The sequence below is a fragment of the Halyomorpha halys genome, unplaced genomic scaffold (assembly GCF_000696795.3).
Source record: "Halyomorpha halys isolate HHAL.00 unplaced genomic scaffold, Hhal_1.1 Scaffold379.1, whole genome shotgun sequence".
Classification (NCBI taxonomy): Eukaryota; Metazoa; Arthropoda; class Insecta; order Hemiptera; family Pentatomidae; genus Halyomorpha; species Halyomorpha halys.
In genome coordinates, this window is record NW_027114859.1 from 672316 (window position 1) to 685014 (window position 12699).

Sequence of the window (12699 nt, forward strand, 5' to 3'; positions counted from 1 at the left end):
CGTATGTAAACTCTGTTTCTAAAGTCATGTTCAGTAATTGAAGGCGGTAATCAATATAGCTAAGGCGGTTGCAAGACAATTCAATACAGCATCTAGCTAATTTCAAAACTTGATTACATATAATAAGAGAAATCCTTTAATTTATTTTTTTTATTTGGTATAAATGGATTTATGGCGTTGGATCTAATAATGTTGAAACCTTTACATCTGAGGTACATGAGGAAGACAAAACAAAATTCCTTTAAACTTCTTTAATTATCTAAATATATTTTATTTAATAAGCGAAAAGAACACAAAAATGAAATTAAGTTATTACATTAAACGGTCTATTTTTTTTTTTTTAATTCGACTTTTGAATTATATGTATCTTTTATTTTTTTATTTATTGATATTTACAACTGTACATCATAATACATTTAGTAAATTTATCATTAATAATAAAAATAAAAATTTTATATTATTTTTAATATTAACTCTTTCTTGAGATTGGTCAATATTGTTTAAATAAATAAAATGTTATCCATTTTAGTCTCAAAACGTTTTTATTCCATTATCAGTCCGACGTTTCGGCCATCCTCAACACAATTTTAGAACCAAAACATTAAAAAAAACTACTTCATGCAGGCTATTCTGCCCAGGTAATTTCTATCAGTTCTCAAATTATCATAAGTAATCATTTGTAATTGGACATTGTGCCTCGAGCACACAACAAGTAAAGTATTTCCACTAGAATTTGATTTGCAGCTTCCCAAGAAAATGTTTTTACAATTTATGTCACCTAAAACTAATCTATGGTTCCCTGGTGGTAATAGCTTTAAAATTTCGTCTTGAATTAGTTTTTTATTTGGAGGTTTATAAACTGCTGTGACACCGGTAGAATGAGACGAGTTTAAACGACCTCTACATTAGATATGTTCGTAATCATATTTTCAGTGAAGTCAATATTATTTTTGATTATTGAAACTACACCACCAGAAGGAGTCGAACAATCTCTGCCATTACGTAAAATTTTGAAACCTGGGATCTTCAATTTGATATTTTGGGATAAATTTGTCTCAGTTGTACAGGCTATATCGATGAAATTTGATTCAAGGAAATTTTTGAATTCATTTCTTTGAGAAGATACGCCATGAGCATTGTTTAAAATTTTTAATTTTCTTAATTCTGTAGCAATAGACGAAAAATTAATATTTGAGCATTCGTTGAATATGATTTGTATTAAAGCGCAGTTAGTCAGGAGATAATTAGTAACTGTAGATAAGCTGTTATTTATATCATGGTCCATTTGTAAAGAAAGACGTTACTAACTAACGTGACAGATGAGTCATTATTTTGTAGTAAATACGGTTTGATAGCTTCGATGATAATGAGTTTGTATATGAGTTTTTGAAGTGATTTTCGTGGCTGCCATCTTTAAATCAATCTTAGATTCACGAATATTTGGTTCTGAAGGTGAGTTTATTTCATACTTAACACACTTGCACAGTACCTACAGTACTTACTTGCACTTAACACACCTCGGTTCCAAATGATAATAATTCTTTGTAAGAACGTATCTCTGGCAGTTTGTACATATAGGAATATCAATGCTTTTGTGTTTGGGTTCTACTGTAATTAGGGCAGAAAATAAATGTTTAAGATTAAAAATATCTTTGGCCTTTTCGTTGTTTTGGAGAAAAATTGAACAGAGTGGAGTTTTTTTTAATCTTTATTTAGTATTTTGGATACATAGACAACTTCGAATTGTTTTGAGTCTAATTCGCCCTTTAATTCGTCTTCGGTTATACTATAGGGAACCTTTCTAATCACTACATTCAAATATTTATTTTTATCCATTGAAAATGTATGGTACTCAATTTTTTCTTTATCATAGTACTTAGTTATAGTTCTTTAATCGCCAATATTCGTTAACATAATTTTCGTATTATTTAACCGATTAGATGAGTAGTGAATGGTCCAATCCATTTAAATCATTTAACAGTAGTTTGTAATTATTGGCGTTATGTAGGAATATCGGAAGTATTTCTAAGGGATTGGATTGACCATTCGGGTTAGTGTTGTTATTACTGGTACCTGGTGTTGCTCTGGTATGCTTATCTGATAATATGTTAAATGAACCGCCCACCCTTGCTTTTAAAGGAGTAATTTCCTGTTAATACTTACCCATTTTTTTAACGGGTGATTAGGACTGTGTTGAATCTGTGCGTTCAAAAGTTCTCTTTTTCGAATTCGTTTCCTCTGATTGTTGGTCTACATCAGATTTATTAGCTGAAATATGTTTGAGGTCTTGGAATAAACTGGGTGAATTGTTTAATTCATCGCCTGATTGCATAATATAAATAAAAATAACAAAAAGTTATTATCTCTCTAGGAAGTCTGGTAAGTCAATTCATTTAAAATTTTTTGAGGTTAATGACTTCCATTTTTGAATGAATTATTTATTAATTATTCATGACATTGTACAACGTTTCGGGACCACTTTCCCATATTCATGCACTTTCAAAACCTCATGAGAGAAGTGAAGATGCACAAATGGTTGACATGATTTTCCATATGAAATCATGAGGTTTTTTAAAGTGCATGAATATGGGACAGTGGTCCCGAAACGTTGTACAATGTCATGAATAATTAATAAATAATGCATTCAAAAATGCATTAAGTCATTAACCTCAAAAAAGTTTAAATGAAAAAGGTATTAAACAAAACATGGAAGTATAGAAAAAAAAAAGAAATGTCTAATGGACTGCGCACACAGTACAATATAACCGCACTCTATGAGGCAAAACTGAATTTTTTATCTAATTTACACGTTAAATTATTATTAGATTCGTTCTTTGTTTTTCAACACTGCAGATTGAACAATTCAACCGGCGTCCTACAATATTTTTTACCAAAATGATGGATGGTGATGACAATGAATATTAAATTATATATATAAAATTAAAGCAGAAACAATTTTACTGCTGAAAAGTAAAATTTATTATAATAGCCAAAATAGGTTATAATATGGTGTTCGATTAAATGTCCTGTTTAACCTTCAAGTAGCCTAGCGGTTACAGTCGCCCCCGCATGAAATGAAAGGACCGGGTTCGAATTCCGTTGCGGGTAATTTAATTTACATGGCTGCTTGCTTAATTAGCAGTGAGTGGATACCCAGTGGTTACCGGCTGGAAATTCCCTGATACGGTGCTTGCAAACAGTGGCAGTCTGTTTTCTGGCTACATGAGTCACTCTGTAATCTCAATGTGTCTGCCTGCTTTAATGATCAGGGTATGCTATCATATTGGACGTTAGTTAGTTCGTCTTATCTTATGATAAGATATATTATTATTGCTTCTAATTTCTGTATGTAATCTATTCAAAAGTTTTATCTCACGCATTTTTTTTTTTTCCGAAATCACAATGATTAGCGTTACTTAGAAAAATACCGTGTATATATGTGTTTGCTGTAAAGAATTGGGTAGGAATCATTACTTGAGAAATTTAATTACATGTCTTAGTTCCATTGTAATTACACTAAGATAACCGTTAAATAGTCCACAACATATAAAAATCAGTCTATTTGTGTAAATAATTCAATTCCGATATAATTCAACTCCGAAGAATTCAGTTCAGTGAATATATTTCTGTTATGCATAAATCCTAAAGTTAAAATTAATCGATACACTAGCGCGCAATCATAAAATTGATTTTATATTTTTTCTTAGCATCTTCGAAAAAAATTAAATAAACCGCAATATCTAAAAAAAAATCTATACGCTAGCCCGCAATCTTAAACTAGATATCATTTCCATATTTTGGACATTGTATTATCATTCCATTATTTTTTCTTGCAAAAACAATAACACACACATAATATATATGGTCTATTTCTGAGTACCTTAATTTTTGTGATGTCGGACAAAAATGCATACTACAAAACTTTCGTTCAAGTTGTTTGAACCATTGTCGTATTAAATAATAAATGACACACACATGCAAAATATTCAATTAGCTTACCGAAGATGCTTTCACCAGAAGTCAAAATCTGAAAACATAAAAAAAAAAATTAGTTTTCTTTTTCAATCATTTAAAAAAAAAAAAAAAGTATTAGAAATATAAATTAAATTCAGTGCATTAAAACAGGACTTGATAAAGTCCAGCAAATTTCAAAATTTAATTGAAACTAAATAATAAATTCTCCAGTAAGTTAACAATACTTTATTTCAAATTACTGCAAAACAATATTTTTAATATGGTATTATTTTTTCCCGCTGAAAATCACCAATTTCAACTTGCTTAAATATCCTCAGTGCAAAATCAAAATTTTCTATCTTGGGTTTTGTTGCATTTAAACGTGGATTTCTATAGTCATCGTAATGCCAAAAGCATCTAACTAAATATGTGAAGTCACTAGAGAGAAAAACTATTCAAGAATGTTGTGCTGGCCAACTGTATTGGTTCGCTAAATACATAGCATACTTACACCTAATTACACTTTTTTTTTTTTTATTCTTACAATGTATAGGCATAGTTCAGTAAATTTATAGAACATTATAAATTTATAACAATTTTTTTTTTAATAATTTATTTATTGTTATTTACAACTGTATAAAAATATATACAACAAGTAAATTTGCCGTAGGTGACATAGTGACATTATACAAATAAGTGGAGAATCTATCCATTGGTAGAACTCCAATAACATTTCTAGAGGAAAAGATCCCGAGGAGAAGATCTCCTTTTCAGACGCCTAGGAGGATTATTAGGTAATGAAGGAGAAGACAGGTTAGAAATAAGTGGGTTTGGGTGGTTAAGAAGTTTATCATGAAAGGATTGGTATCTGGTTCTGGCCAAAATAACAAAAAAGGTATTAAAAATAAAAAATCCACACAAAGTGGATTTGGGTGGTTGGGAAGTTTATCATGAAAGGATTGGTATCTGGTTCTGCCCAAAATAACAAAAAGGTATTAAAAATAAAAAATCCACACAAAGTGGATTTGGGTGGTTGGAAAGTTTATCATGGAAGGAATGGTATCTGGTTTTGGTCAAATCGACAACATAATTTATAAAATTAAATAGTAATACATGATGTGTTTTTTAAATCATTTTTGTTCTTTTATTTTTTTCTATATTTTATTATTTTTTAATCTTTGTTTCCCAGTGATTCTTAATTTTTTTTATAAATACAAAATGGTTGGTTGAACTATATTGAAATTAGCTGATACGTTAGATTTATAACCAAAATTCAATAGATTTTTTTTTCAAAAATTGTCAGGTATATTCAGCTAAAATAACATATAAGACATCTTCCTTTGGATTTAACTGAGAGTTCGAAATGCAGGTTTTGTAGGTTACAGAAGAGGCACAGAGTACTAAATAGATAGAAAGAATAGAAAAGAAGCTAGGAAATACTGGCATCGCAAGGAAGGGTAGAGCCACTTCAACTCGGTGTAATCCTGGGCTATGTGCGTATCTCCGCTGATCCTGAAAACTAATCGTATAGAGCAATGCAGACCTTTAACTTTAGTTTTGAGATTACCCGAGAGTCCACCAGTCAGTCGTAGTTAATGTGGGGGAAAACGAGAAAGAAAACTGAGAGTTAACGGGTTTGAAGAGGAAGGAGATAAAGAATTCTGTTGAATTGCTTGAAGGTTGCTATGGTTCGACGGGAAATACTATATGTTAGGTATAAATATATACTATATAGATAATAATGAAAGAATTGAAATAGGTGGGGGAGGTGAAATATTTAAAGAAAGGGGATCATATCGGCTGAGGTGACTGGTGAGGTGTAAAATAAGGCTTGTGGTTGGTTGAGTACGATAGGGGGGAGGAGGTCTTTTCTATTCTGTTATTCATAGGTCTCGTCAAATCACAGCCACACCCCCCTCCTAAAGTCAACCACCTCCTCCCACAGTCGATACATATTTAGGTTTATTTATTCAACCCTCTCGTTCGCTAATATGCAATGCTGATTGTATGTTATGTAATACATTATGTAAAGGAGGAAGTTCATCAGTGTGGAATAATATTTACAAGAATTGTATAAACTGGAAGACACACAAGAATATTCAAGATTTCAGAAAAAATAAAAAACGTTAGTGTCTCTTGTAATTTCATCAAAAAAAGGAGAAAGCTAAAAGGTATTGAGGAAGTGAAAATTAAATTTTATATATTAATAATTAAGGGTTAAAGACTGGAAGAGTAGTAAATATTTTAGTGAGTTGATGTAAGAAAATGTTCAATTGATATTTTTGATTATTTAAAAAAAAATACATTATCCGTATAAAATGTTTCGTGACCATCACCCCATCATCAGGTATAAAAATAATTCAAAAATTAAATACTAATAAGTAAATAGCCTACTGTTAATTTTTTTAAATATAATTTTAAACATATAATATTGTAACTGTTCTCCTTATTTTTCAATTAGAATACGATAATATCTACTGTTGTTAACCATGTTAAAATACATTCCTTCTAAGGTTAACTGGCAGTGCCGATAACTGGTAAACTACCTCCATGCTTATAAGTGCGCGATTACCAATTTTTAAGGGTTATGGTTTGCCCACTGTTGAAGTACGGCTGTGAAGTTTGGGCAGCGGCATCCTTTACGAAAAGGAAAGATTACAATATTTTCAAAATAAAGTCCTAAGAATCGCATCGGGAATTGCAAATGAAGTCAATGGAGGATTACATAAAAAAAACTATCCATGAAGTTTCACTCCCAGTTACCGACAGTTAAAGGAACAGTGACCTACAACCAAAGATACCCAACCTCAACCCGAAGACTGAAGCCCAGACAGCTGCAGGTCATCCTGTTATAAATTCTATTATGACTTATATTTTATTTATTTGCTTTGACATTAAGTGACCAAATGGCCAATCAAAAAGGATAAAGTAACTAGTGAAAAGGTAAAACAAAAGATATGTATTAAAAAGCTATATACACGCTCAAACAATGGTGTCTATTTCATAAGATGGTGAAATTATTTCACACTGTTTATCATGAACATAGGAGAAGAATATGTATTATTTTCTTTTTATATCAAATCACAATAAGATATTATTTAAGCATAAATTAATTAACATTAGATAATGAGTAGCAATAAACTTAATAGCCGAATACATATCCAATAGGGGTGCCGTGAGGATTATTGAAGATGGAGTGCAAATCCAAGCCTAACAATCTAGGCTTGCCTAGTTTGCATTTCATCCTGGAACAATATCGCCACGGAATGGGCCCGCTTCATTATCTCTACGTATCCCCGCCGAATTTCATCAAATGTTACCACGTTCTCTTCTCATCATATAGTCGTGGATTCGGGACCCACTTTCCCTCAGTCTGCATATAGGCAACACTTACTATTTCGAAAATAGTGGATTATTTAATTATTAATTAGGGATTGCCTAAATCTAAGAAAACACTACGGTGAAGAAAATCAAAAACGTGACTTATAAAACCACAATGTTTCCTGAAATTTCTATAATCTATACTATGACACAATTTATATTAATTAATTCTTTCCAATTTCTTTCATAAGAGTCTTGAAATGGTACTACAAATGCCAATATTACAGGTAATTGCGTACGTTTAGTCCGCTGAAGTGACCTTGGAATGCATACAATTTCGCTTTTTTTTTTTTTTAACTGCTAATCAAATCTCACACTGCGGTATATTATTTTGAATATTGTTCTTTTTTCGAAAAATGGGTTCTGGGGGTTCAAACTGAATTTTTACGACTTATTTTTATTATAAAATCCTTGATGCTCCTTATTACGTCACAAATAAACTCATTCATAAAGACCTTAACAACCCATCGTTGCAGATTTGACCCAAAACAGATATGCGTCTTTTTATTCCAAACTCCTTAACCATCCTAACCTTCTTAATCTTTCATCCTTAACAATCCCTGATAATCCTCCGAGGCGTCTGAAAAGAAGATGGCCACGGGACCTTCTAATTTAAAATAATGTTTGAAAAACCACCAATGGGTGGTTCCTTACCAAGATTTTCAAGTGTATATGAAACATACTACATATTTACCTATTGTCTTATTTTGTACAGTTGTAAATTACATTAAATAAATAATTTAAAAAAAATTATTATAATGTTATTTACACGGTCATCGCTATAAACGTTTTTTTTATATAATAGAGAAATGCGAATTATAAGTTATGCGATAAATATTTTGGATGATATAAATCACATCAAGAAACCCCTTAAAGTGATGAATGTATTATAATCATAATAAGTCAGCCTGTCTATTATGGATTAAGGATGATTCTTATTATTTTGGTAATAAGAATATTAGCAATTTTATTGACTCATTATACAAAAAAAGAAAAATCTACATATTTTAGAATAAGGTTGATGGAAGGAGTTAGAAGATAATTCAAGATGAGGCATAACCATTAATTTCTTTCGAAGCGGTGAGGCAAGGAGGATTTCCGCAGGGGCTACGGGCAACTTTAACCAGTACAGGAGGAGTTGTGTTATTGCTCTACTAAACTGGATCTACTGTCCGCAATGTGGCCACAACTACGCTCTTCTACTCCGTCTGTGGACCAAGGTCTACAATAGCTTCAGATAAATTATTCTCAACGACCCCAGCCTACGACATTGTACGGTCCAAGATAAAATAAAATTGTATAGGGGAGTAGTTGAATCATAAATGGAAACAATAACTAGTTACTGACAGATAACTGTGTACCACAGACGGTTGTTGTTTTCCCCACATTCAATCTCGTATAATAAACGTCGTAACATAAATCTGAAAATAATATTTAATAAAATCAGTTTCTAACCTCCGAATTCATCTCGTATCCAATCCTTACAATCCAAAATGCCTCGTAAAATACTCCAGGCTCCTTACTTTGTCACAAATAAAATTACGCATTAAGACCTTAATGTTCCATATTTAATTTATCTAACCCAAACCAAATATCAATCCTTCTATTATAAACTCCCTAGCCATCCAAACACACTAGTTTCTAACCTTACTTCTTCTCCCATTCCAGACAATCCTCCAAGGCGCCTGAATTTTTTTTTTCGAAGAACATCTAATCCATAAATGTCATTAAAGTGTTGCTAATGTTAGTTACTCTACATACCTGTGTAAAACCGTTATCATCTTACATCAAATTTACTAGATGTATTTTTATGTAAATGTCAATAAATAAATACAATTATTTTAATTACGTCTTAATGGTAAATCACAATGGTAAAAAAAAAATAAATTATTTTTCTTTTCAAATTTTGCCCACAATTGAGGTATATTACTTCACATGAATCCAAAAATGACAAGGAAACGTATTTACAGCTGTCCTAAAATGGTTATTCCGATGTTAATTAATTTAATAACGAATTAAAAAGTTTATTTGACGACATAGAAAAAAAAAATTGAAGAAATGTTAATATTATTTTCAGCCAATTCAGAAATCCAATCGTATATCTTTCAATTGATATAGATACAGGAATAATTTGTAATTTTTATTTTAAACACTGAAATTTTAATCAGTATACCAACAGTAGAAAAACCTTGATCTAAACCTCCATGTTGTTTCATATCTGACGTTATTAGGACATAAACAAACAACACTGATTTCGCTATTCACACTTTTTTATCTGTTTTAACGTATTAAGAGTTAAACTGTAAAAAGAATCTTCATGATTACCATCTTCATAATTAAATTTTGTATTCTAGATTAAATTTATAATTCATTTATATAATTTACATAAATTTAGTAATTCAAGATTAAATTTTCATAATTACCATAGAATACGGTTTTAAGAAAGCAGAAAGTATAAATTTGACAGGAATTGAAACTTTAATGTTAACGAAACACAACAAACCCCTATTTCTGTTAGAAACGTTAAAACATCGGTGTACGTATATTCTAAATTACAGTTTATTTCTACTATTATACTATTTGAATTCATGATGCTCAGTTTCTTACAATTTTTCTCATACATTTGTTATTTAAGGCTGTGTGTTAAACAATAAGAACACGGGGGTTAACTTTCATTTTTTTTTTATTAAGAAGTTTTAATGCACTAAAAAAATGTAAAACGGTTTTGGAGAAGTGATGAAGATGTCCAAGATAAACTATATTTCATATTATAGATTAAATATTTTCAATCAAAGAAAGCTTTTGTCTTTTATTGAAGGCTGACAAAGGCTCAGGAGCCGTTAAAATTCATGTTCAATCAGATTGACAATCAAATCTAGGTTGTCTGCAGTCTGGTTTCATTTTTTTTTCTTTCACTGAACCCATTATTTTGTATCGAACATAATTCTCCCAATTTTTTCCAACTGGAAGGTAAAATCATTACGTTTTTAGTTACTTTAATTAGCTTTCGGGATTAATATAATCTCTAATGAACTTGCAATTTGTATCTCGTATTGAAATTATCTTCATAAAAATATACTATATTATTTAGATTCGTTCTAAACCTGGACCTTGGAGATTGGGTTTAGGGCTAATGAACATATCCCATAAAAAAGAACTTGATATGAAACCCAAAACCCCTTGATGGCTACAAAACCAGGGCTCTAACAGGTACCCTAGAAAGCACGATGGAGAGATTTGAAGGGAAAATCCTCCGTACAATTACAGGAGCGATTTGTGATCAGAGCCTTGACCCGTGGAGGAGAATAGCTAACAGTGAACTGCTTGCAGAGACTGGTCAGTGGGACATGTGACACGAAGCAATCCATCAGGTCGCCTCTGCACAGGAAAGGAAGTCAGTATAATAGGTAAGAGACCATCTAGGAAGACCAAAAAAAAAAAAAAAAAAATCTAGAGACCAAAAACCAAATGGATAGATAGAATCAACGCAGAGGCGAAAGAGGCTGGTTCGGAGGGCCAAAGATCTAGAAGATCTGAAGAGCCAACCGAAAAAAACAAAAAATAAAAGGTATTTAGATTCGGCAATGATTTTTGTTCCCTTCTGACCAGCTTTAACCAAATGTTTCTCGTATTAACATATTTTGACACTTGGATAAACAACTTCTGTGGGATCTTTATAGTAGATTCGTGTATTTTCAATTAACTGCTACACGAGAGCGATAAGAAATATAACTCATAGTAAATAATTGCTCAAATAGCAAAAACAACTAAATAAATTAAAATAACACTCACGCGTAATTAAGACTAGCGTATGGTTACAGCGAAATTACGTAATTGTGGTTTGCTTATTTGCGCAGAAAAAAATTAAATTTTAATGCGAAATTGGAGACAAAATAATGATTTTAAAAAAATCAGGGGGTTATCATTATCAAATAAGCGATTAAGAAACTTTTCAAAAATTGTAATATGCCGTAATCTTGGGGGGAGGAGAGCAGCGCCTCAGAATCGGGTAATGGTACTAATATTATATCAAATGTCATCGTAAAAAAGTTAAGGAAAAAAAATAATAGGATGCTTTAGTGTGGTTTTCGAATTTATATTAGTATCAACTTAATCTTACTTGAACATAGTCCAATTTAACTGACGGATTATGAAGTCAAATAAAGTTAACCATCGGTTCGCGTGTTGGATTTTTGTGTCAAACTTAATGTTAAACAGTAAAATAAAGGAGGAGCCATGCTGTTACATAAAGAAGCAAGCGCCATTTCATCGAGCCCTATAATCTATATCAAAACATATCCCCACAACTGGGGAGCTAACAGAGCGGGGCTATATTGGCCAATTCCGGACGAGGATGGATGAGCTGTGAGTCCGCTCCACAGCTGGCACAGGTCTGAATAGTGTCTCCTTTATAATTTATAGTAACAGTCCCTGCATCCTCTCTAGTCTTTATTATAGTCACAATTTATATTATATAGTTGTTGGATTTTATTGCAGGGCATATTCTAGAATATACATGGGATAGTCTAGGGCATGGGGCAATGAGGCGACGTTTTGCCTTTTCTGCTCACAGGAAACATTAAAAAAGAGGGTGCAACTGAACTCCATTACTAGGGTCTTTTTTTTTTTTTGTTTTAGAAATTAAAAGAAATTTAAAAAAAAAAAATTGGAGTAAAAAGAAAATTAAAAATCTCAAACTTTTCTAGTACCAACTCAAAAAAATTTTAATTATAATAAAAAATATCGAGCTAGTCTCAACATGTTTATTCTCTAATGACTCCTGTGCCTTTCTCAAGGATATCTACCAGTTAAAAATTTCAATTACAATCCAATCCTTAAAATTTAATTTTCAGTAACATTATAAATCATAAATTATTCTACCTTATTTATAATATCATAGCTAGAACAAATTCATTAAAAGGTTCCAGGCTATCCTGCCTTTGTCAAAATATATCTTTGTCAATTAACTTATAAAACATCATTGGATTAGGGAAACAATAAGCACTAATTAATTGACATATTGTGTTTAATTACTTATTTTTATCCACTATTTCACTTATTAAAATTATATGCAATTTGCACGGTCTATTACATTCTCATCAATCACTTTATCAGCAATACATTGCTTAACCTATCTCAAATTTCCAGCCATCTAACCAATGCATTGGAAGAAGACAAAATTTTGTAATAAATTCACTACTATTCAATAATAGTAGTTTTTTACTCAGCACTTGATACGATTTACCTGGTTCTTATAATAGTGTCTTATACATATATTTTTTAAAGGATTCCTTAAGGAAAAATTCCGCGAGAACTTCGGAGAAAGAGAGAGTTCACCGTGAGAGGCCTCTGGTTTGGATCTCG

The 12699-nt window shown here is 31.3% G+C and overlaps 1 long non-coding RNA gene across 1 annotated transcript in view; it reads right to left on the minus strand.

Annotated features, from left to right (window-relative positions):
* Nucleotides 1-12699, minus strand: part of LOC112210107 (uncharacterized) — an 807761-nt gene that overhangs the window by 618469 nt on the left and 176593 nt on the right. Inside the window, exon 3 of the long non-coding RNA XR_010844680.1 lies at nt 4000-4027. This is a non-coding gene — a long non-coding RNA (uncharacterized lncRNA). The remainder of the gene's footprint in view (nt 1-3999; nt 4028-12699) is intronic.